Genomic DNA, 24,534 nt, shown 5'->3' on the forward strand with positions numbered 1-24,534 from the left:
TTTTGTCCTTTGTTCAGTCTTTGTATCAGCTTCACAAATCAGGGCTCCCGAGCCACTAGGAGAGACTGATGGCAAACTCCGAACCATTTCCACGCAACTGGGAAGCTTCCCACGTTGGATTTGAGTTGGAATTGCTGAGTTAAGTTAATTTCAAGAAACTGGGGCCCAGCTCAGTGTCCCTATCGAATAACGATCACAGTTCTCGTCAGTGTTCTGGGATGGAAAGTGTGTAGGCCTAAAAATTGGGAACGACAAGATAAGAATCATCTCTCTCACACCACCAGCTCAGAAGGTGCTATAATGGTTAAATTACTGAACTATAAATATGGAGTCAGAAGTCACGCGACATCAGGTTATAGACCAACAGGTTTATTTGAAATCACAAGTTTTCAGAGCGCTGTCCCTTTGTCAGGTGAAGTGAGAGAGAAGCACACAGGCACAGAATTTATAGGCAGAGAGATCAAGGGGAAAGAGATCAAAAGACCATACAAATGGGGTGAGTGGAGTGTCGAATAATAAGTCCCTGCAGGTGATCAAAAGTGCCGGATGGTGTGAGTATAGTGTCACCAGCTGAATAACAAGCAAAGGGATGACCTATAATCCGATTAAATGAGGCAGGGAGACATGAAGACGGCCTCAACCTCAGTCTTGGTTCATGTCACACTACATGTGACCCCACTATGCTGTTCTGTATCTGTAACATCTTCCTTACTGTCCTGTTTTGTCACCATCATCTTGATAAATTGTTATGATCTCTCTACCTTGATTAGTTTGTACAGCTTTGGAATACTTATTAGACCCTCAGCATGTGACTCTTATACCGATCGTGTTATTCCAATCATATGGTTTGTTTCCAGCACCACCTTATTTTTAATATTTTGTAATTATCTCGGCCTCATTTAATCGGCTACGCTCCGACAGCTTGTCGTTTCAAATAAACCTGTTGGACTATAACCTGATGTCGTGTGACTTTTGACTTTGTCCACTCCAGTCCAACAGTGGCGCCTTGGCATTATAAATATAGAGAACCTTGCTTACTAACCAAGAAAGTTAGTTTAAATCCCACCTTGGAGGTTTGAGAGTCAAAGTTTGCTTTTGTTGAAAACAATGTAAATAAATCTGGAAATAAAATGATCAGTAATAACTCTGGAGCTGCTAGGTTATGATAACAAAAGCTTGAACGCTAATGACCTACTTCTGCGCTTACATTTTACGGTCAATATTCTTCAGAGGAGACCTGCCCTGGCCGAGATGCATCTCTTGACCTTTACCAACAGGTCGTCTTTTAACATGCTTCTTAAAGTTATCCAAGAATCATTGGCAGATTCCCAAGGCAATCAGGGATAGGTATTAATTAACACAGACAGAAGCACTCATGCCCCAAGAATTGGATTTACGAAGAGTAGCCTGCTAATGCTAACGCTAAAGCCCACGAGTGAGGAATAGTCCAGGATGGTAGCAGTGTTTGGAATCTGCAATGGACAGCAACGTCAATGGAGTGGGGAGGGGTAAAATTACCCGAACCTTTTACTTGGAATGACTTGAGGTAGAATTGGGAATTTTAAGATGGTAGTCCTGGCTATCAGAAGCCAACCAAAAATATTCTGCGTTGCTCAAGATAAAGGACGATGCGTGTGAAAGGATGACCCCAGTGTTACCTGCCATTGTTTCTTGCTACAAACAGGAAGACGGTGCCTATCCTGCTGCCTGCATGTTTGATCAGTAGTGTCCGCAAAGTTTATGTGCCAGAGTTTAGAAGGTTTTCTCTGGATACCAAGGCATATTGTGCGATTGTGAACTGTACAGAAATTGGCGAGCAGAGTAACATGGATGGCTTTGCTTGTCGACATACAAAGCATTTGAATCTTTTACAAGGCATTTTGAGTTGTGGAGGAAGACTACAATCGTGTTTTTTTGAAAATGCTTCACTGTTTTATCTGCTAGACTGGAAGCACTGCTTCAGTTCATTACTCAAGCTCATTGGGTTAGATGGGGTGATGAAAATTGATGAGATCAGAAAAGGTGACAGAGAATGGGATAGGAGCGAGTGATGGCAATGGGTAGTGAATGAGGGCATTGTAGACAATGGGTGGGTTGGATAATTGTGGGGAGAGTTGGCACTGTGATGTGTTAAGGTGGTTAGCGGGATGAGATTTGGTTAAGTTCAGTGATAGGTGGGTAATAGTCAATGAGAGAGACTGACAGTGGCTGGGGGTTGACAGAAGGTTGGGTGATATCTAGTTAAATAGTTATTTCATTTGTACCATGAATTCCAATACCATTGCTACACAGCTGGTTTAAACTCGACCTCCAGGCATAAAGATCAGACTGAAATAGCTGGTTTTACATCACATAGGCTTTAAGCCCACATCAAAGGTTCTGAAAATGTGGCTTCAGTTTCTCTTTCTGTGGGAGCTCCATCAAAGAATTGAACCTTTCTGTGTGTCAGGCTGAAGTATGTGCCCTCAGCTGGTTTTATGCTGTTAATAGCCATCCGTTTCTCCCTTTCATCAGACTTTATTCTTAATCTATCTCAAAGGCATGCATTCATTCCTGGGTCCCATTATTCACTGCCACACTTATGTTCTCAGGATTTTTTTTTCTAATGTCTTAATGAACTTGCAGCATTTCCTACTGAGCTCAGTTTCTTCCACTTTAAGCTTGCATTTATTTATTAAGAGTGAAATTATTTTGTCGCCTCTGTTGTTGCCCGTGCTTCATCCCATTGCCACTCAAAACACCCAGCGGAGATGACTCAGTGGGCTGGGATGTTTCATCGTAGAATCCCGACAGCGTGGAAGCAGGCTATTCAGCCCAGAGAGTCCACGCTGCCCTTCTGAAGAGCATCCCAAGACTCTATCCCTGTAACCCTACATTTACCATACTTAACCTACCTGGCCTGTACATCCCTGGATACTGCGGGGCAATTTGGCATGGACAATCCACTGTGGACTGTGGGAGGAAACCGGAGCACCCGGAGGAAGCCCATACAGACACGGGAAGGATGTGCAAACTTCACACAGACAGTCGCCTGAGGGTGGAATCAAACCTGGGTCCCTGGTGCTGTGAGGCAGCAGTGCTAACCACTGAGCCACCACGCTGCCTTTGTGGCCGAACCCATGCTTTCCCGAGCCAGGACTTGCTGAGGATACCCCTCCTGTGACATTGGGGACGTGAACTTTGCTCAAATAGGATTTTTGAGTAGAGCAGCCTTCCTTGTCAAATATGATCACTTGCAGTCAGTTGATTAAACCAGCTACTGCTGGGCAATCATGGGGGTAAGATACTTCAATACAGTCTTTTATAGAAATACTGGGAACATCTGGTTCGTGTAGTCCATTTGGGGACTGAGATTTGATCTGTTATCAATGGGTTGGCACCGTTTTCCTGCGTTTTCTCCCTATATGATAGTCCTCCCAAATCAAAAACTCACTCTTGAAAGCTCCAGTTGACCCCTCCAGCTTCCACTGCGTTTGCAGAAGATGTTTCCATTCCCGTTTGTATGAGGAAAGTACTTTCTGATCTCACTGTTTCATAGACCGCAAAGCTTGGGCTTGTGATATGCAGAGAGGTTGAGGACACTTGGTGTGCATTGGGGAGTTTAGAAGGATGAGGTAGGAAATCTGATTGAATACTGACAGACCTGGATAGAGTGGACAACGAGAAGATATTTCCACTAGTCAGAGAGACTAGGACCCCAGGGCATAGCTTCGCATTTAGAACTGAGATGAGGAAAAATTTCTTCAGCCAGAGGGTGATGACTCTGTAGAAGTTATTGCTGCAGAAAGCTGTAGAGGCCCAAGTCTTCAAGTGTCTTTAAGACAGAGAGAGAGAGGTTTGTGATTCGTCAGGGGATGAAAGGTTAGGGGGAAAAGACAGGAGAACGGGGTTGAGAAACACATCAGCCACGATCAAATGGTGGAGCTGACTTGCTGGGCCGAATGGCCAAATTCTGCTCCTATATCTTATGGTCTCTCTGGGTTGAGTGATGCACAACAGACACCAGTCAGGAGTTTTGTACCAATGAAGGGTCATTGAACACTGACCCTCCCTTCTCTCCACTGACACTGCTTGAGGTTTTTTTTTCCTCTCCTATCCTTCAGGTTTCCAACGTCCACCGTACTTCGCTTGTGTAAATCGGGCCCTGGCTCCTGTTTTCCTAGCTAGTTTCTCCTGGAGCAGGTCATCAGGGTGTGTCACTCCCCACCAACCCCAACTCTCTGGCTGCCCTGGAGCCTCTCCTGCTCTTGTGAGCCGTCGGGGCACCCTCTAAGGATTTTCCATTCGACCGTCGACCTGTTTTGGCCACGAACGCTCTTTGGCCTCTTCCACGGTCACAGAATCCCAGGAAGTGGGGCACGGCCCGATGCTTCTGCCTTGGAGGCAGAAACATTGCCGACTGCTCTGCCAGACCATCCCGAAACCGACTGTCTGGAATAATATCCACTTGGCCTGGAATTCCCCCACCAAAAGAGTATGGTTTCTCTAACAACCCTGTTAATTTCTAATGTTGTAAATAAATCAGAACCAGTCTTCCGTATTTTTAACATGAGAATAGACGCCAAGCTTCTGTAGCCTCTCTGCAGACCATCTATTTTTCCTCTAAACTACTGTTGTAAGCTGAATTTAATGCTGATTACACTAAGACTAAAGGCGATTGCTCCTTTATTATACCCTCTTCCTCATAAGTGGGCCTTTTTTTCCCTCAGTTCATGCATGACTGTCAGTGGCTCCCATTTTACTGACACTATCCTGCATCTGCTCAGGGGGTTCATGCTGTCTTTTGCTCTCTCCTGACTTTACTGACTGGAAGTGGGTGTGAAGGATTTTTCTGACTAATCCGTGATTTCCTGGTGATTTGCTAACACGTGTCCTCGCACAGCCCTAGCTGCGAACCTCTGACCATCTCCTCGGAAGCCTAATGTTCCATGTCCGCCAAATTTTTGAACAGCTATTCCCCTTTCTCATCTGTCGTGCTCTTGTTTTGGTCAGGCAAGACTGTACACTTCTAAGTTTTAAATGCCACCACATTCTTAGTTGGCAAATTGAAGTGATACACGGCTTTTTTTTTGTTTTGTTTATTACTTCCTTATCGAATCATATCCATAGAATCACAGAATCCCTACAGTGCAGATAGATGCCATATGGCCCATCGAGTCTGCTCCGACCTTCCAAAGGACATCCCATCCAGCATTTCTCATGGCTAATCCACCTAGCCTGCACATCTTTGGACTGAGAGAGGAAACCCACACAGGCACTGGGAAAAACGTGCAAACTCCACACGGACAGTGGCCCAAGGGTAGAACTGAACCTGGGTCCCTGGCACTGTGAGGCAGCAGTGCTAACCACTGAGCCACCATGCCACCCTAAGACAAGAGCACCACTGGCAAGGCCACCATTTTTTCCCATCCCTCATATGATAGAGTAGGCCTTTGTGTTATTTGACAGACTGTTCACAATTGAAACCAAAAGAACTGCGGATGCTTTAAAGGGGAAGGGTCACTCAACCCGAAACGTTAACTCTGATTTCCCTCCACAGACGCTGCCAGACCTGCTGAGCTTTTCCAGCAATTTCTATTTTTCCTCATAATTGAAACCAGAGATATGCTGTGACATTCTTGTTCGGCAAGCGTACTTAAACGCTGGGGAGGAAAGGCTGATTGGTTGAGTCATGCCATAAGAAGGCCCACTTTGGCAACAGGCAATAGGAAGGATTAATTGAAAGATTCCGAGAGATCTATGAGCAACACTTACCATTGTTTTGGGGGGAATGGAACAGAACAGTAAGGATGTTTTGTTACTGGTGTAGAGGGTGTAGGTGAGACTACATCAAGGGTACTGTATTCAATTTTAGTTGCCTTATTTAAGAAAGGACACAATTACATTAGATCAGTGCAGAAAAAGTTCACTTGACTGATTACTGGGAAGAGATGTTAACCTGTGGGGAAGGCTTGGACAAGTTGGGCCTGTTATCCATTGGAGTTTCGAAGAAGGAGGTGATCTTATTGAGACATGTAATCTCTTGATGGGCCCTGACAAAGTGGATGCTGAAAGGATGTCTCCCTTTTGTGAGAGAGATGAGAACCAGGGGACAGATTGTAAATTTGGGGATCTTCGTTTTCAGCCTGATGACAAGAATGTGTTTTTTTTTCCTCCAAGTGTTTGAGTCTTTGGAACGTTCTTCTCCAGAGACTGATGGAGGTAGAGTTCTCTATAATTTTTAAGGCAGAGGTACACTTTAACCCACTTATTCGTCAAGAAGCTCTCAGGGGAGGCAAGAAATTGGAACTGAGGCCTGAAACCAGGTCAGCCATGATGTTATTGAATGGCACAGTAGGCTTGTCAGCTACTCCTCCTGATTTATATTAGGAAGGAGCGACAAAGAAGATGGGCTTTACAAAATTATGTGGCTGGCAGATGCTCAAACTGGGGAAAAGCGGGGAATAAAAAGGAGATTTTTTTTTGAAAAACACAGGCCTACCAGTTAGGCCTTACAAACTGGCTGGGATTTAATTCTGAAAGAATGCCAGATTAGGGATGATGATGATGTAGGCAAGAGAATCAGGCTGGAGTACTCCATTAGGATTCCTGGTTTCGGGAGAACTGTCCCCAATTTGGTGGGCATTGGAGGTTATGACGTGTGAGGGCCCAACCCTAGAAATCCCGCTTGCTGGTGGTGAGGCGTCAGTTAGACTCATTGAGCCATTTAAAGCCAATTATACTTGAGCCCACTGTCGTTGAATAGTGGGCCAGAAATTTAAAAGCAATCGCATCTGTCTCCACGTGGCTCCCAAAGGCAGCCCAGCAAACACAGTCAGGGTTAGGCGTTGGCCTACCTGTGGGTCCGTCATTCCCAGGCACTCTGATAATTGAAGGGCTGGACACTGGGAAGTGGATGGGGTCGTCCCTGTGCGCTTCACCCCCTTCCCCCCAACACCCCCCACCCCCACCCCCACCCGACCTACCATCCTCACTGGCCTGATCGCAGGTGACCAATGATAATGTCCAGTGTAGACCTCGAAAGCTTGATTGTCAGCAGCTATCACTTCCCATGGAGAGCCGCTAGCCTCAGATTCATCAGCGGTGCCTGGGGGCAGGATTTCCACCCTCTAGGAGCCTTGATCAAGCATGATGCTGCCCAGATAATTCATACTTAAATAGCATTTGGTCTTTTAAACAGGAATGACACAGGATTCCCACTCCTGTCCAACTGTGCAGCGTCCACAACTGAATTCCTCCTGTGGTCTCTTTCTTCAGCTGGGCAAGTACAGAAATTGGGGGATAGTTTTAGGGTCTAGAATAGCGCAAGCGACAATAAAACCTATTCCTGATTGTCCCTCGCTATCGTTTTCTCCCTAGCTCTCGTTCTCGCGCTCTGACTCTCTCTCCCATCCCCTCTCGCGCTCTGACTCTCTCTCCCATCCCCTCTCGCGCTCTGGCTCTCTCTCCCGTCCCCTCTTGCGCTCTGGCTCTCTCTCTCGTCCTGTCTCGCACTCTGTCTAGATCTCTAATTGTATTGTGAAATCTATATGCTGATGTAGACAAATATTAGTAAAGCTAGTGACTACCTTTTTCCATCAAAACCTTTCAGAAATAAAGGATTTGCATTGATATGGCAACTTTCACAACCTCAGGACTTAGGAAAGCATTTTTCAGCCAAGGAATGCTTGTGAATGATTGTCACTGTTGTAAAGTGAGAATTGCAATAGCCAATGTGCTCACAGCAAGCTCCCACAAATAGCAATGCAATAAAGGCTAGATAATCTGTTTTTGTTGATTGAACAATAAATATTGGCCCAGGAACTGAGAGAGAACTTGACTGCTTTTCTTCAGAGTAGTGTCTGAGATTGATCATTTTTGATCCAAAATTGTTGACGAGACCTTTGGCTTAACTTAGCTCAGCTCTCAACTCGGGTATCAATGAGGTTTCAGCTATCTCACAAGTTGGAGAGAGGAATCAGTGCTGGAAACGCCTTTGTTTGTAATATATATATATATGATTTGGATGAAAATGTAGGTGATCTGATTAGTAATTTTGCAGACTTCACAAAAATTGGTAGAGTTATGGATAGCGAGAATGGTTGTTGAAGGATGCAGCAGGATATAAGTTGGATGGAGAAATGGCAGCTGGAGTTTAATCTGGACAAGTGTGAGGTGATGCATGTTGGGAGGTCAAATGCAAGAGGAAGGTATACAATAAATGGCAGGACCCTTAGGGGCATTGACATAGAGAGGGAATTTGGGATCCAAGACCATAACTATCTGAAAGTGACAATACAAGTGAATAAGATAGTAAAGAAGGTGTACAGCATGCTTGCCTTCATATGTCAGAGCATTGAATATAAATTTTGTTACAGGTGTATAAGACTTTAGTTTGGCCACATTTGGAGTATTGCGTGTAGTTCTGGTCCCCGCACTATAGGAAGGATGTGGAGGCTTTGGAGAGGGAGCAGAAGAGGTTTACCAGGATGTTGCCTGGATTGGAATGTATTAGCTCCAAGGACAACAATCCAAGGAGCAGTTGGACAAATGTGGATTGTTGTCACTAGAGCATCGGAGGCTGAGGGGGCAACTTTATAGACATATATAAAATTAGGAGAGGCCTTGGATAGGGTGGATAGTTGCAGTCTTTTTCCCAGAGCAGAAATATCTAATACTAGGGGACATATGTTTGAAGTGAGAGGAGAAAAGGTTAAAGATGATGTGCGAGGAAAGTCTTTTTTACACAGAGGGTAGTAGGTGCCTGGAACATACTGCCAGGGAGGTGGTAGAAACAGATATGATAGCAATGTTTAAGAGGCACTTGAACAGGCCTATGAACAGGAAGGGAACGAAGAGATAAAAGACCATGTGCAGGCACATGGGATTAGTTTAGAATGGCATCACGGTCAGACATGTTGGGCCAAAGGCCCTGTTCCTGTGCTGTACTGTTCTATGTTGTACGAAGACTGTAACCTCTTTAGGGCATGAGTTGATCCAGGAAAAGTCATTTGGGTAATTGAAGTTAGAACAAATATTTAAGTAACAAGTCATAGAGTTATACAGCAACGAAACAGACCCTTTAGTCCAACTCCTCCGCGCCTACCAGACATTCCAATCTGACCGAGTCCCATTTGTCACCATTTGGCCCATATCTCTCCAAAACCTTCCTATCTGTATACCAAACCAGATGCCTTTTAAATGTTCTATTGTAACTCAAACACTCCAGTCCCGGCAACATCCCTGTAAATCTTTTCTGCACCCTTTCAAGTTTAACAGCATCTTTCCTATAGAATGGCGACCTGAATTGTACACTATATATTTTAAAAGTGGGCTCACCAATGTCCTGTACAGCCGCAAATGTTCCAACTTCTATCCTCAATGTTCTGACCAATGAAGGCAAGCATGCTAAATGCTGCCTTCACACTCCGTCTACCTGCAACTCCACTTTCAAGGAATGATGAACCTGCTCCCCTAGGTCTCTTTGACCAGCAACACTTCCCAGGGCCCTACCATTACCTATATAAGTCCTGACCTAGTTTGCATAATCAAAATACAGCGCCTGACATTTATCTAAATTAAACTCCACCTGCCACTCCTTGGCCCATTGGCTCATCTGAACAGGTCCCATTACCTTACATAATCTTCACTGTCGACTACACCGTCTATTTTGGTGTCACCTGTAAACTTACAACCGTACCTCCTATATTCACATCCAAATCATTTACCTAAATGACAAAAAGCAGAAGACCCAGCACCGATCCTTGTGGCACACCGCTGGTCACAGGGCTCCAATCCAGAAAACCACCACCCTGTGTTTCCTACCTTCAAGCCAATATTGTATCCAATTGGCTAGCTCCACTGGATCCCATTTGATCTAACTTTACTAACCAGTCTACTGTGCAGGACCTTGTCGAACACTTTGCTGAAGTCCATATAGACAATGTCTACCACCCTGCTTTCATCAATTTTCTTTGTCACATCTTCAACAGAACTCAAGTTAGTGAGACATGATTTCCCATGGACAAAGCCATTTGACTATCCCTAATCAGTCCTTGCCTTTCCAAATACATGTAAATCCTGTCCCTCAGAATCCCTTCCAACAACTTACCCACCACTGATGTAAGACTCATTGGTCTGTAGTTCCCTGGCTTTTCCTTATCACCTTTCTTAAATAATGCCACCATGTTCCAGTCTTTCAGCACCTCACCCTTGACTGTCGATGATACAGATATCTCAGCAAGTGGCCCAGCAATCTGTTCGTTAGGTCTCACGTAGAAAAGTGGTAATTTCCCCACCTCGGAACCAGGACGTTTTGGATCATGCCCTACTAGCTCCAGAGGAGTGTAATGACATCTGTAAATGGACAGGTCGAATAGAAAATAGCTCCCAAGTTTTTTTTTAAACCAGCAATTTGTACCAAGCTGGAAGAGAGATGGAAGTGATGAACGAGAGACACTGAAGTCAAGGTCAGTGATTGCTTTTCAAGGCAGGATAGGGAGTTAGCAAGATGAACTGGTTTGGGACGAGAGTTCTGAGGTGTGTATAAGCTGAAAAATTGGATGGAGAAATCGCGGATTCTGAGTATCCCTGGAGTAAAAGTATTAGTCAGGGCCTTCTATAGCCTATGAAAACTTGTACAGCTAAACTATAGCACTATATTATATTCCTAAATCTCTCATTTCACATTGTTTGTTTGGCCATGTCTGTATGTTTGCGGGGAAAAGTTGAGATAGATAATTCTGGACTTCTGACTGGCTATAGTCATGTGCCTTTTTGTATCAAGTCACGTATATCTGATGTGAAATGCCATTTAGAGACTTCAGGGAATATTTTGCCTGTCTGTGTAAACATAGCAATTTCAGGGCTGGAATTTGGCCTAAGTATCTCCTCTTCAACAATGATCGAATCTACATTAAATATACTTTGGACCAGCGCCCACCCTGACAGGAAATACCACCATCTGTCATTTCCTAGGAAGAAACAAAAAGTCCATAAATTCCGTTCAGTTTAGAGTAAAAAAATTATCTTTTGAAGCGGCCAGTTTCTCGTTGTGTTTTCATGTGCAAGACGTTCTACATGGCCGTGGTCAATTCCGGTAGACTTTTCATTATAAATTTCTTACAATTCGGAATTTGGCAACCAAAATTTAAACAAGCACTCATGAAATAAACAGGAAACCGGGTTTCTTTTCGGACAAATAGAGGAGCTGGCCACTGAATACAGTACTGCTTAAAGGGAGACAGGGATGGTTATCTTTATTGTTGGCTCTTGTTTGATGTTTTATATAACTGTCATGCACCCTTATGAAAACAAATTGCAAGGTCTCTATCCATGAAATCAGCTGCTTGTCACAATCTCAAAATATAAGTACGTGAGTAGGAAAGTTTTGGAGGGATATGGGCCAGGAGCAGGCAGGTGGGACTAGTTGAGTTTGGAATTATGTTTGGCATGGACTGGTCGGACCGAAGGGTCTGTTTCTGTGCTGTATGACTCTATCTAAACAACCTCCGCTATTGGAGCCTTCTCAGCCACTCAATTAGATTATAGACCATCTGCCTCAATGCTTCTTGCTTGTATCATCTTTATATCCCTTCATATCTTTGGCATCGAAAAATTGCCGTCTTGAACATGCTCAACAATAGAACTTGTACATCTGAGGTAGAGAATTCCAAACTTTTTTGTTACACTAGATAGGTGGTGGCCTGGTGGCATTTATCGCTGGATTGTTAATCCAGAGTTACAGATAATGTTTAGATTTCGATTTATTTACATAAAATATACACGAGAAACACTTTTCACTGTATTATATGCATAGTGTTGCCATGCTCGAGCGCCATCTTGAAACACTGAATATGACGCAAGATTTTATAGGCATCGAGTTAATCTTTCTCGCTTCTTGTTCCTCCTCCACTACTCCTCCAAAGCATTGCTTGTCCTCAGTGGGAGTATCCCGGCAACGGGCTCCCGTGTCCCAGTTACTGGCCTCTGTCGCTGCCACAATTGTGACCGCTGGAGCCTAGGGATCCGGTGGGGGGGTGGTCGGGAGGGGTGGGGTTCTGTTCCCCGCCCAATGCTCTTCTGGATGCTGCTGCCATTCATCGGTCATCAGGGTCCTCCGTCATCCCTTTCCCCCACGCTGCCTCTCCTTCGGGCAACCAGGCCCAGCTGTGGGCGTGGTGGGCCTCAGCTCAGCCTGTGGGTCCAGGCCGGGGAAGGTCAGTCTGTTCCCTGCCCGTCGGGAGGCTTCGAATCCCCAGCCTGGCAGATGGTGAAATTTGAATTCAATAAAAATCTGGAATTAAGAGTCTGATGATGACCGTGAATCCATTGTCAGGAAAAACCCATCTGGTTCACTGATGCCCTTTAGGGAAGGAAACTGCCACCCTTACCTGGCCTGGCCTACATGTGACTCCAGACCCACAGCAATGTGGTTGACTCTTAACTGCCCTCTGGGTAATTAGGGATGGGCAATAATTAGGCCTAGCCTGTGATGCCCTCATCCCCTGAATGAATAAATAAAAATCAGTAATCATATCTTTTTATAATAGGTTTGAATATTTATCCTTTTCCCAGCATCAAATGAGCATTTTTGTAGTTCACCCTGTCATCTTCCTCTACCTCTCTTCTTACGCTGGTCTTATACTTGCCACTACCTCATCTGCAGGATCCTTTCCACAATCGATAAGAATTCTGAAAGGTTTCCACAAATTCATTGACTCGCTCTCTAGATATCTCCTTCAACACTCTCTGTCAGCCTTTGTCGACATTCATTTATTATGTTGCTTGACTAATGTGTGTGTCATTTGTTGTTAATGAGGATTTTTAAAACAAATCTAGTTCACTTTAAGGAAGGAAATCTGCCATTTTCACTCGGTCTGGCCTACATGTGATTTCAGACCTGCAGAAAAGTAGTTTACATTCAGCTGCCCTTTGAACAGGCCAAGAGACCATTCAGTTCAAGGACAGTTGGGGATAGGCAATAAATGCTAGCCTTGTCCAAAGCCTGTATAAGAATTTTTTTAAAATAAAAAAGGTCTTAGACCTGTGTTTGAGAGCATAGTCAGAGCCCATGGATGTAGGCTTCAGATGGAAGGAGAAAGGGGATTCGTGATTACGTTGAACGTTTCAGAATCCGAGGACATCCTGATACATGAGAATTGAAGCGTAATTGTACGAAACCAACCTACCAATTTGTACACTGCAAGTTTCTACAAACAACAACAGGATGATGATCAAATGATCTGTTTACAGTGATGTGCATCAAGGGATAAATATTGGGTAAAACTCTGGGGAGATCTCACCTGTTTTTCTTCAAAATCATGCCAAGGGATCATTTACATCCACCTGAGTGGAGCATACAGAGCTGAGGGTTAATATCCCTTGAAGGTTTGAAACAAAGGGGACCCTTCTGTGTTAAATTGGGTCAGCGACAGGGAGATGGTACTGGTAAAGAACTTCATAGAAAATGCAAACCTTTTTCTCTTTGAAGTGCTGCCAGTGATGACTGGGTCTGAGTGTAATCAACAACACACTGGCCCGCTTCAAACAGCATTTAATCATGGGACACTTCAACTCCATATTGTTATCCCTGGAATGGAGCCATTTTTGAGTCATGGTTATTTTTCTGCTTCTATCTGTGAGATAACGTTGCAAGCCAGAACGGACAAAATTTCTGTGCATGTTTTATCAGTCAATTTTTTTGCGCTGCTAGTTTTGTGAAATGCGGTACCTAAATCTTTGACCAAATTCCTAATGTCCCGGTTAACTCCCAGTAAATTGAGGTGTGACCTCTTTTCAGATTCTTTATCTCCTTTGCAGTTGTAATGGCAGAGTTGTAAAATAGTTTTCCATAATGTTCCCTTGTCCCAAGAGACTCTGCACACAGACAGACAGACACAGACAAACAGCATTGGGTGGTTATGACTGTTTCAAATGTCTCCCACGTTGTCTCCCCTCCACGTGGTCAGACCATTCCCTTTCAGGGAATTGTAGCGGTTCAGAATACAACTATTCAGCTCATCAATCCTGCAATAAACTCACAGCGTTATCCAGCTTGGAAACACAAACCTTTGCTCCGACCCATCTATGCTGACCAGATATCCTAAACAAATCTAGTCCCATTCGTCAGCATTTGGCCCATATCCCTCTAACCCCTTCCTATTCACGTACCCATCTAGATGTCTTTTAAATGTTGTAATTGTACCAGCCTCCACCCCTTCCTCTGGCAGCTCATCCCATACACGCACCACCCTCTGCATGAAAAAGTTGCCCCTTAGGTTCCTTTTAACTCTTTCCCCTCTCACCTTAAATCTATGCCCTCTAGTTTTGGACTCCCCGACCCTGGGCAAAAGACCTTGACTATTGACTCTATCCATGCCCCTCATGATTTTATAAACCTCTATAAGGTCACCCCTCAGCCTCAACTCCCCTGGGAAAATAGTCCCAGCCTATTCAGCCTCTCCTTGTAGCTCAAATCCTCAAACCCTGGCAATATCCTTGTAAATCTTGTCTGAACCCTGTCAAGTTTCACAACATCCTTCCTGTAGCAGGGAGACCAGAACTGAACGCTGCTTATTCATGAGCTCTTTGCTGGCTTATGATTTTGTTGTAACTCACAAAGTGATTTTTCAAGACAAGAGGGTGAATCAGCACCCTTAAACAAACACAGATATTAGTCAGGGCTCCACAAATAGTGACCAGAAATGAGAACCCTGCCTCGTGTTTTTATTTTTCCCTCACCTGCTTCAGATACTGAAATGTAGCCTTTATATTTTGCCTTGCTTGTGACGATGTAACTCAACACTGAATATTTGATCTGAGTAGTTGTATTGCTCACTGCTCTGTATCTCACCGAATGGCGAGCCATGAAGTGACATTGAGCAACATAATTAAGGAAAAATAAACCAAGTCCCAGGTTCAACCCTTGGGCTGTGCTGAATGAAATGTTTATCGGGAGCGTCAATATCATGAGTAGGTCACGGTTACTGAGCACCCGGGCGTGAATGAGCTGATCAAAGAGCGAGTTAGCTAATTGTTAAGCTTCCCACTCCCAACCCCAGGACAGAACCTCCGAGGAGCACCCTACTCCCAAGGTGCATCTTTGACACTGCCCAAATTGCATGGCAGCCATCTTTATTTCTGTAATGCCAGCTTGACCCTGCAGTCCTAACCCATATGCATTTAGCTGCTTTGCCATCAGTAGTAATAGAGCACTATTCCAACTTCTGGTTGCTAGGGGACATCCAGCTTGTTAGCTTTCTGCTTTTTGAACCCCACCGCCCCCCCCCCCCCCCCCCCCTCCCCCCCCCACCGGTCTATGACCTGTGATCATGCAGAGTATCTCACCTCTGGCTTGAATCAAAGTGTGGGGGGAGCATCAGCTTATTAGACAGACATCAATATGTGCTGATTATCAGAAGGATTTGTTCAGGCCCTGGTAATGATTTGTTTGTGTGCATTGGTCTGAAAGAAAGCGTATACCTGCTGTAGTCTCTATGAATCCCGTAAGAGCTCTGTCTGCGAATAAATTACTGTCTGACTGATTCTATGTTCTTTTTTTCCCAAGGGTACAATGGGTCTCAGTTGGAATACTGAGCCCCACCTGAAAGAGTTGCAGTGGCAGATCATACTGCAGGTGGAAGCCTTAATAGAAAAGCTTGACTTTCTTAAACCAAGTGACAACGCTTGCCCAAAGTTAGTTGTCGCAGAATTCTTGAAGCTGTGCCTGCCATTGTGATTACTCTGTCTGGTTTAACTGAAATGGAAGGGGTTGATCCACAGCTTAGCATTGTTTGGTATTACACAGATAAGGGGCTGCTGGATTGGGAGCCACTGTAGGTTAATGAACATAGGGTTGTTCAGTTTTTTGGACTTGATGTGAATTTTGGGCAGCAGAGATTCCGATGAGCTCCGTTTAATACACGGTGCAAAGTGGGAAATCAGGGTGATGTTGCATTGGAATAAAACCGAGGTAACAAAGGGTTGACTGGGTGAAGGGGTAGGGGTCCGCTGGTGCACTGTTATTGTATTGACGCCCCCTGCATTAGCTAAATGTGACAGGAACATGCTCACGATGTGATCGAAACAAAGCTCTGTTTGGAAGTTTTTCTAAAAACATTCTGCGCAGTCAGTCCTCCTGAACAAACTGCGGTGATTAGTTTATTGAACCAGCAGCGAGCGGCTTGAGAAACCTCAGCGAGGATTCATGTTTATTGTGTCGAAGAAATACGAAAAGGTTCAATGGATATAACTTTGTTTCTATAAACACAGGGGGAGGGTGCCAATATCACTTGAAATGTTTTGTCATGAAATAATACCCCTTTGATTCTGACCCATGGTTCCATTCCAGACCATTGGCTCCCTTTGTTCTTTGGAGAAGAAAACAGGCTCTTGCTGCTGCCAGCATATTTCTGTAGAATACCACTAGTGCAGCAAAGAGTCTTAGCTACTGGCCAGGCCAGCATTTATTGCCCAGTGGCCAGTTAAGAGTCAGTTAAAGTCTAAAGTTGTGTGTAGGCAGGACCAGCAGTTTCCTTCCCTAAAGGACATTAACTAAGCCGGGAGCGTGGTTTCCCTGACAATCAGCATGGTTTTGTAGTCATCATTAAGTCTCGCGATTCCAGATTTTTTCTTTTTTTTTTGTTTTGTTTACTGAATTCAAATTCCACCACCTGCCGCAGCAGGATTTGAACGAAAATCCCCAGATTGTTATCTGGATCTCTGGATTAATAGACCAGAAATAATACCACTAGGGCCATCGGCCAACCACCACCACCACCGCACCTCCCACCCCTCCCCGCACCAATGTACGTTATTGACTCATTAACTCCAGCTTGACAGTGTTTCGGCTCCACTTGTATAAAACATTGGTCTTTTCATTCCTCCTGGATATGCTTTGAAGCCAGCTGGTAAATCAGTTCTCCTCATCTCTCCTATGTTCTCGCACTCCAAGCTCACTTTTTTTGTTCTTGGTTACTCCTTCACTGGCTGTGTCCCCAAAGCAAATGTGTAATGTCCTCCGGTTGCGCACAGCCGCTGAGAAGCTCAAAGTACCTTTGAAATAAATAATGTTTAAATGTGCTGTGTTCAAGTTGAGAGGCTCGCTTTAATGTCCATCTTCTGTGATATTCGAGCTTCTAGACACCACCTTTTTATGACCAGGTGAGAAGGGGTGAAAAGGCCCTGCTCCTTTAGTTGTTCCCTCTGATGGGAGAATCTGAAACTCGGGGTCATAGTTTAAAAAAAAAATGAGGCCACCCAGAGATGAAGAAACATTTTTTTTTCTCTTTAGGTCATGAGTCTTCGAAAGTCTCTTTCTCAAAAAAGACTGTGGATGGAGTCCTAAGAGTCATACAACACAAACAGACCCTTTGGTCCAACTGGTCCACACCAGCCACGTTCCCAAAATAAACTCATCCCACCTGCCTTTCCTATTCATGAAGTTATCGAAATGTTTTTTAAACGTCGTAACTGTACCGGCATCCACCACTTCCTCTGGCAGTTCATTCCACACACAAACCACTCTCTAAAAAAAAGTTGCCCCTCATGTCCTTTTTAAATCTTTCTCCTCTGACCTTAAAAATATGCCCTTAGTTTTGAATTCCCCCACCCTTGGGAAAAGACCCTTGACATCCACCTTATCTATGTCCCTCATGATTTTATAAACCTCTATAAGGTCACCTCTCAACTTCCTACGCGCCAGTGAAAAAAGCCCCAGACTATCCAGCTTTTCCTTATAATTCAAATGCTCCATTCCCAGCAACATCCTGGTAAATCTCTTCTGAGCCCTTAAGGCAGAGGTAGGTAGATTCCTGTTTAGCAAAGGAATGAAAGATTATTGGGGATATGCGGGAATGTAGCGTTGTGGTTAAAATCAATCTCAATCATATTGAATAGCAGAGCAGGCTGGAAGGGCTGAATAACCTACTCTAGCTCCATGTTTGTACGTTTGTAACTTTTGTCAGTTGCAACAAATATTTATAATACTTTTTAGCATGCGGTTAGATCGTATTTCAATAAAAATCATGCAGTCAAAACTAATGACCCAATTGCAAGATTTTTTTGTCAAAGAATTTTATTGCTTACTCTTAAGAAAAATGTTGCAACATATCAAATAGACACAAACATCAGTAAAGTTTAGAAAGGGAAGAATGTCTCATATAACAGGAAGATAAAGAATGTGCGATCTTAAAAAAAAAAGAGATTTTAGGGTCCTTGGAGTTGTTAGTTCTGGTCTCCAGTTCGAATCTATTTAGTTGATGTTTTGTATCCTGAGCAGCCATGTAATTTATAGGATTTTGATTCCTTGTCCAGAACTAAATTCAGTAATATTTCACAATGAATACACTGGTCCTACTGGAGCTCCATTTTGATTTATCTTAGACCAGTCAACCAGGATGGCATTTGCAAGCTCTAACTTCATTTTTTAGGGAGAGTGAATGAATGTTTACTTAATTTTTTTCATCAATGCTGCTGATTTTCAAGATAATCTGAAGGAAATGGAGAGAGAGAGAGCGAGACTCAGTCTTCTAGTCCTTATATCAATTCTTTCTCGGCAGGACAGCAGACAGAAAAGCTATTGAAACATGGTTCAGTTCTGTATTCTCAAGTCTAGTTCCATTTCCTTTCCAAACTGATATTTGAAGATAACTTTGCAAGTTCAATATGTGCAACTTATAATATGTGTGTAAATTCAAGCAGGATGTGAGTTTTGTGATGCCTGATACAGTTACCTGGTTTCACTGATCTTTAGATAAGATGTTAATTGCATTTCAGATGATTTGTACAATCCACATGATCTTCTGAACTTGCGTCAATCTGTGATTGCTACTATTTTAAATCTACATTCCTTCCTGTTGAAGGGAAAAGGACATTTTAGTCTACAAAGGTCTTGGGAATGAAAATTAGATTACTAAAGTCAAAAACTGATAGTCCACATTTTACCGCTAGTGAGAGAAATCCCTCCTGGGAACATTATCTGAGGGAGTCTGAAATGGAAAAGGATGACCAGTACCCTCCATTTCAATCTGTATTACTGTTAGTGAACTGAAGTGGAAAGTGGCCTCAGGGATTGTCCCTTACCCCCACCTCCTACCCTCCTCAGCCGCCTCTTCCCCATCTGTCTCTGTCACTTTGTCTTTTTTTTTGGTCTCTCCATCTTTCTCATTCCTTCCGTCTCTCTCTCTCTGTCTCTCTTCATGTGCTTCTCTCACTGTTTCTCTTGCTCACTCTCTCTATATTTGTCTGTTTCTTGCTTTCTGTTTCTCTGTCTGTCTCTGTCTCTCTTTCTGCACGTTATTCTGTCTGACTCTGTCTGCCTCATTCTCTCTCACACATTCTCTCCCTATCCGTTTGTGTCTGTGTTTCTCTCTCTCCCTCTTTCTCTTTTTCTTTCTCTGTCACTTTCTCTCTCTCTCTGTCACTCACTCTCTCTCTGTGTGCGCGTCTATCTTTTCCTCTCTCTCTATCTCTGCATGTGCCTGTGTGTGTCTTTCTCTCTCTCTCTTCCTTTCCCTGTCTGTCTCTGTGTCTCTCTTGCACCTTCCCTCCCTGTCTGATACCCTCTTTTTATCTACCCCTCTCTCTCTTTCTGTGTGTCTCTGTAACTGTCTCCCTCTCTGTGTGTCTGTCTGTCTCTCTCATTTTGTCCAGACAAGGTTCCCCATGGTAGACGAATTAGTGAAGTTAGAGCACTTGGGATTCAGAGAGAGTTTGCAAATTGGATACAAGATTTTTTGGCTTGACGGTAAGGGATAGAGGGTGGTGGTGGAAGGATGCTTTTTGGACCAGTGGCCTGTGGCCAGCAGTGTTCCACAGAGATCAGTACTGGGTCCACTTTTATTTATATGAGTGATTTGGATGAGAATGTTGGAGGCTTGGTTAGTTAGTTTGCAGATGATGCCAAAATTTTGTGATGTAGTGGACAGTGAAGAAGGTTATCTAAGATTAAAAAGAGATCTTGATCAATTGGGCCAATGGACTGAGGAGTGGCAAAGTGGATAAACGCGAGGTGTTGCGTTTTGGTAAAATAAACAAGGGGCGGGACTTATACATGTAATGGTAAGGCCCTGTTGTTGAACTGAGAGACCGAGGGTTCAGGTACATGGTTTTTTGAAAGTTGCGTCTCTTGTAGATAGGGTGTTTAAGAAGGCATTTAGCACACTTGCCTTCGTTGCTCAGACCATTCAGTATAACAGTTGAGACCTCATATTGAAGTGGCTAAGGCCTCTTCTGGAGTACTGTGTGCAGTTCTGGTGGCCCTGTAATAGGAAGGATATTATTTAGCCAGAAAGGGTTCGGAAAAGATGTACCAGGATGTTACTGGGACTGGAGGGTTTGCTTTATGAGGAATGGCTGGATAGGCTGGCACATTTGTTTTTCCCCTGGAGCGTAGGAGGTTGAATAGTGACCTTAGAGATTTATAAAATCATAAGGGGCATAGACAAAGTGAATAGCAAAGTCTTTTCCCACAGGTGAGGGAGTTCAAAATTAGGGGGTATAGTTTTAAGGTGTGAGGAGAAAGATTTAAAATGGACATGGGGGCAACATTTTCACAAATAGTGTGGTTGGTATGTGGATTGAACTGCCAGAGGAAGTGATGGATGCAGGTACAGTTACAGCACGTAAAAGACATTTGGACAGGTACATGAAAAGGAAACGTTTAGAGGGATATGGGCCAAATGCAGGCAAGTGGAACTGGTTTAGTTTGGGGAACCTGGTCAGCATGGGCGAGTTGGACCAAAAAGTCTATTTCTGTGCTGTGTGACTGACTCTGTGAATCTGTCCCTATCTCTCTCTCTCTCTGTCTCTATGTCTTGCTCTTTCTCCATCTCTGTCTCTCTCCTTCTTTCTGTGTGTATATCCCTCTCTGTTCATTCGTGTCTTTGACATTCTCTTGCTCTCACATGCTCTCTTGCTCATGCACTCTCTCTCTCTCGCGCACACTCTCTGTCGCTCTCATGCACACTGGCTCTTTTGGTCTCTCTTTCTCTGTGTCTGTCTCTTTCCTGCCCCGTCCCGCCCAAACATGCTCCCATTGTGCCAAAACAAACTGATCTAATTGAACTTCATAGCATCTGTTTTCCCAGTAATATTGTCCAGCTGTAGCCATTCCCTCCAATGTCCAGGTAAACTGTAGCCATTTGATCCATCGTGCATTCAACAACATTTGATCAGATCTGAAAAGATTCATAGGGGAGGCAGGAGGAAGGAGACCTTTACTTCTTCAACTGCACGTAAATAAGTTGTAAACTAATTCTTTTTAAATGTATTTATGATTTCCCACATTTGGGACAATGAAGGAAACTGTCGTCCCTGTTCAATACTTGTCCGCTGCTGCCTTCAGAAAGGGAAACTGTTCAGCTATTGAGTCCCCGCCAGCCCCTTAATCTGTGCATCATCTTTTAAATATTCCTCACTTCCTTCTGTAACTAGTTGGCACTTTGAATTATTTCCCATTCCTGATGTCCGAGTACAATGATACTGAGGTGAAACCAGAGGTTGCTAAGTAACCAGTCTTGTGCCTGTAAGAGACCATTTCGGAGACCTGTAGCATCACTGAACACTTGAGTCGAAATCAGTTTTAACCGACAACTAATGACAGTTCTGCTTTATAAGTGGAAAACCAGCCATATCTCGAATGCGTTTCTTTTAAAATATAATTTTATTATCCCCTTTCTCTTTTCGTTGGCAATTTGCAGTCTATTTATGTGTCTGTACAGCTGTGCAAAGATGTGAAAGTTGACTTTTGTTTTGCATCCCTCATTCATAAATTTGAGGTTCCAAGATTTCACCAGTTTTCCAGGAAGCTGTCAGTAGCAGGCAGTACAAGGTGTGATCTGTTTCCCAAATTCTCCCGTGCTTGAGAAACACTCAAATGCTCTGAGTTTTGATGTCAAAAAAGGGTGATTTGGCAATCTGTTGAGGTAGTAGCTTTGGAGAAAACATCATGACTCATTCAGCTTAGGAAGCCTGTTTGATATGGATGAGTTGGCCGGAAGGGTCTGTTTCCGTGCTGTATGACTCTGACTCGAGATGGGAGTTGGTGATGGAGAAAAAGATGTGTTGACGTTCCCTATGGCCAAGTTCCTTTTCTGAAAGCAGACTCTTCCTGAAGCTTGCTTGCGATGATGTTTATAAACTTCTCAAATGGGCCATCTTTGCCGCAAGCCTTGCCAGTGAACACTGAGAGCTCCACATCAATCTGAATTGCGGCCTATTGTTATCACTTTCCAGGTTTTCCCAGCAAAGGTAGCTGGAAGGTAATCGGATCTTCGGAACACAGAGCCCTTCTCACTCCCTGCCCAAGATATGGAGGCAGCAACACGTTGACTGAATTCAGCTCATCGAGTGAGGGTTAAGTGTAGCTGGTCTGTGTAGCTAAACCAACATACTCACCCAAACGTTCATTCTTTCATCCATTTTGTTTTCCAGTTTCAGTAATGCCAGGTTGCACATGATGGCTCTTAAATGTGGACCAAAAAATTTGCTAGACTTCCAGAGCAAAGCCATTAGCATCTGGGAGAGAATGATGGGTAAATCTACTAGAAATGGCCCTTCACTGCAATGTTATTTTTTCAACCCTTCCCAGAGCACTCTTATTAATATTTTTCCGTTGCCATCTCTAAACTTGAAGTCTTGAAGCAGCTTTTAAAATGACTGTGCTTGGGAAGGGATTATTTTAACAGCGGTATCATTGCATGCTGAAAGCGTCTCAAGATGAGTGAGATCCTGGGTTCTCCAATCGGCTAAAGAGGTCAGCACTGGAATTTTACACTGAGTTGGTGGTCTGGCAGTTTCTCTGTGTCTCTTTTGTTCTCCCACTTCCCTGAGCCAACGACGCCAACTGATATGTCAGAGATGAGGAAGAAATGGCTGATAGCTCTAGCCCCAGCAGTGCCATTAGGTGGCATGGGCATTGCTGAGTCTGTCATCAGGAGCTCTTCCCCCGTCCAAATAAAAAGAGATACTGCAGATCTAGACCTATAAGAAAAGGAGGGCACGCCGAGCCGAGTTGGGGGCGGTGTAAGCCGGGATGCTGGGTGGGGGTTAATATATGGTGTCAGGCGATACCATGTGGGGGTAGTGAGACCACAATTGGGCACAGGGCATCCAAACAAAGGGCATCCTGCACATGCAGTCAGGACAATTGGCTGCACTCATTTCTCTTTTGATTTGACTTTTTTTTTAATTTGGTTTTTGATTTATTATTGTCACGTACCAAAATACAGTGGAAAGTATTGTTTTGCATGCTTACCAGACAAATCATACCATACCTAAGTATATTAGGGTAATAGAACAGAATGAAGAATATAATGTTACAGCTGCAGAGAATTTGCAGAGAAAGATCGACACTGATACACAAGAGCTCTGTTCATAAGTCTGATAATGGTGGGGAAGAAGCCGTTCTTGAATCTGTACGTGTTTTCAAAGTTCAGCACCAGACCGCAGTAGCAGGGGAGGACGACCTCAAGTGACCCTTAAGTGACCACTTAATGGTCTCAGTTGACCCCCTAAACTTTCCAATGACTGCAGTCAGCATCTGAGCACCATCATTGCTCTGCACTGCGCCCCCTCCCAACACCCCAACATTCCTATCTCCCCAGGATTGGTGAGCCACCCAAGCCACAGTTACTTGTGCCCGTGGCTCATCCATTCTCCCCAAATAAGAACTGTGAGCCAACTCCGATGGTGGTCCTGCCATCTACTTTGTTAGACCGGTTTCAGCCAGGTTGCAGTTCCTAAAGGTTATTACTATGCATATTATTGGGAAAGCAGACACTCTGAAATCTCAGTACAGACATTTTAGTTTTTTCGATAATTCGGTTTGATTACAAGTACTTCATCGGAGCACACTTTCACTGTTTCACCATCTAATGCCATCCTTATCAGAATGACACACAGATATCCTTTCTTCAGACACCAGTACAACACACACGGGTTTCGGTAACAGTCTCCTGGAGGCTGTGTCTTTCCTGGTGCCTGTCATCACTCCATGAAATGCTTTCCATTGACTGTTAATCATTGCTACTTCCTCCCGTATGTACTTGCCTCAAGCCATCTTCCATCTCTGAAAAGAGTGTGCACAGTGTTGTAATATACACTACTGCTTTGTTTTGACCTATTTTCATCCATTTGATACAGTGTCAACTGATGTGTGTTTTCGTCACCCAGAGGGTGAAATTGAACAATACAGATGGCACAACATGTCTTTGCTGGATTAGCTGCTGATTCATAAAATTCACCTGAAAACCGGCTCCATTCATATACCTGAAGAATGGAAGATCAGCTGAGGTGTCCCATGCCACTGTCAATACTGTACTTTGTTTGTACCCTTTTCTCATATTGGCTACATCGGACCTTCCCATATTACAGGCCACGCAAATACAGTGACGCTATTGGATGCTCTGTATTCATATAGATCCCTTCACCTTGTTAAATGCCCACTCCCTATTAAATGCCATCCCTCTATCTTGTCAGGAGGCCCCCCTCCCTATTAAATACCCTCCCTCTATCCTGTCAGGAGCCCCCTCCCTATTAAATACCCTCCCTCCA

The 24,534-nt window shown here is 44.0% G+C and overlaps 1 protein-coding gene across 1 annotated transcript in view; it reads left to right on the forward strand.

The window, feature by feature from the left end:
* The window catches only part of LOC109923870 (dihydropyrimidinase-related protein 3-like), a 228,487-nt gene that overhangs the window by 155,798 nt on the left and 48,155 nt on the right, over positions 1-24,534 (forward strand). The window lies entirely within an intron of this gene.

Source organism: Rhincodon typus, chromosome 12, assembly GCF_021869965.1.
Source record: "Rhincodon typus isolate 14 chromosome 12, sRhiTyp1.1, whole genome shotgun sequence".
NCBI classification, from domain to species: domain Eukaryota; kingdom Metazoa; phylum Chordata; class Chondrichthyes; order Orectolobiformes; family Rhincodontidae; genus Rhincodon; species Rhincodon typus.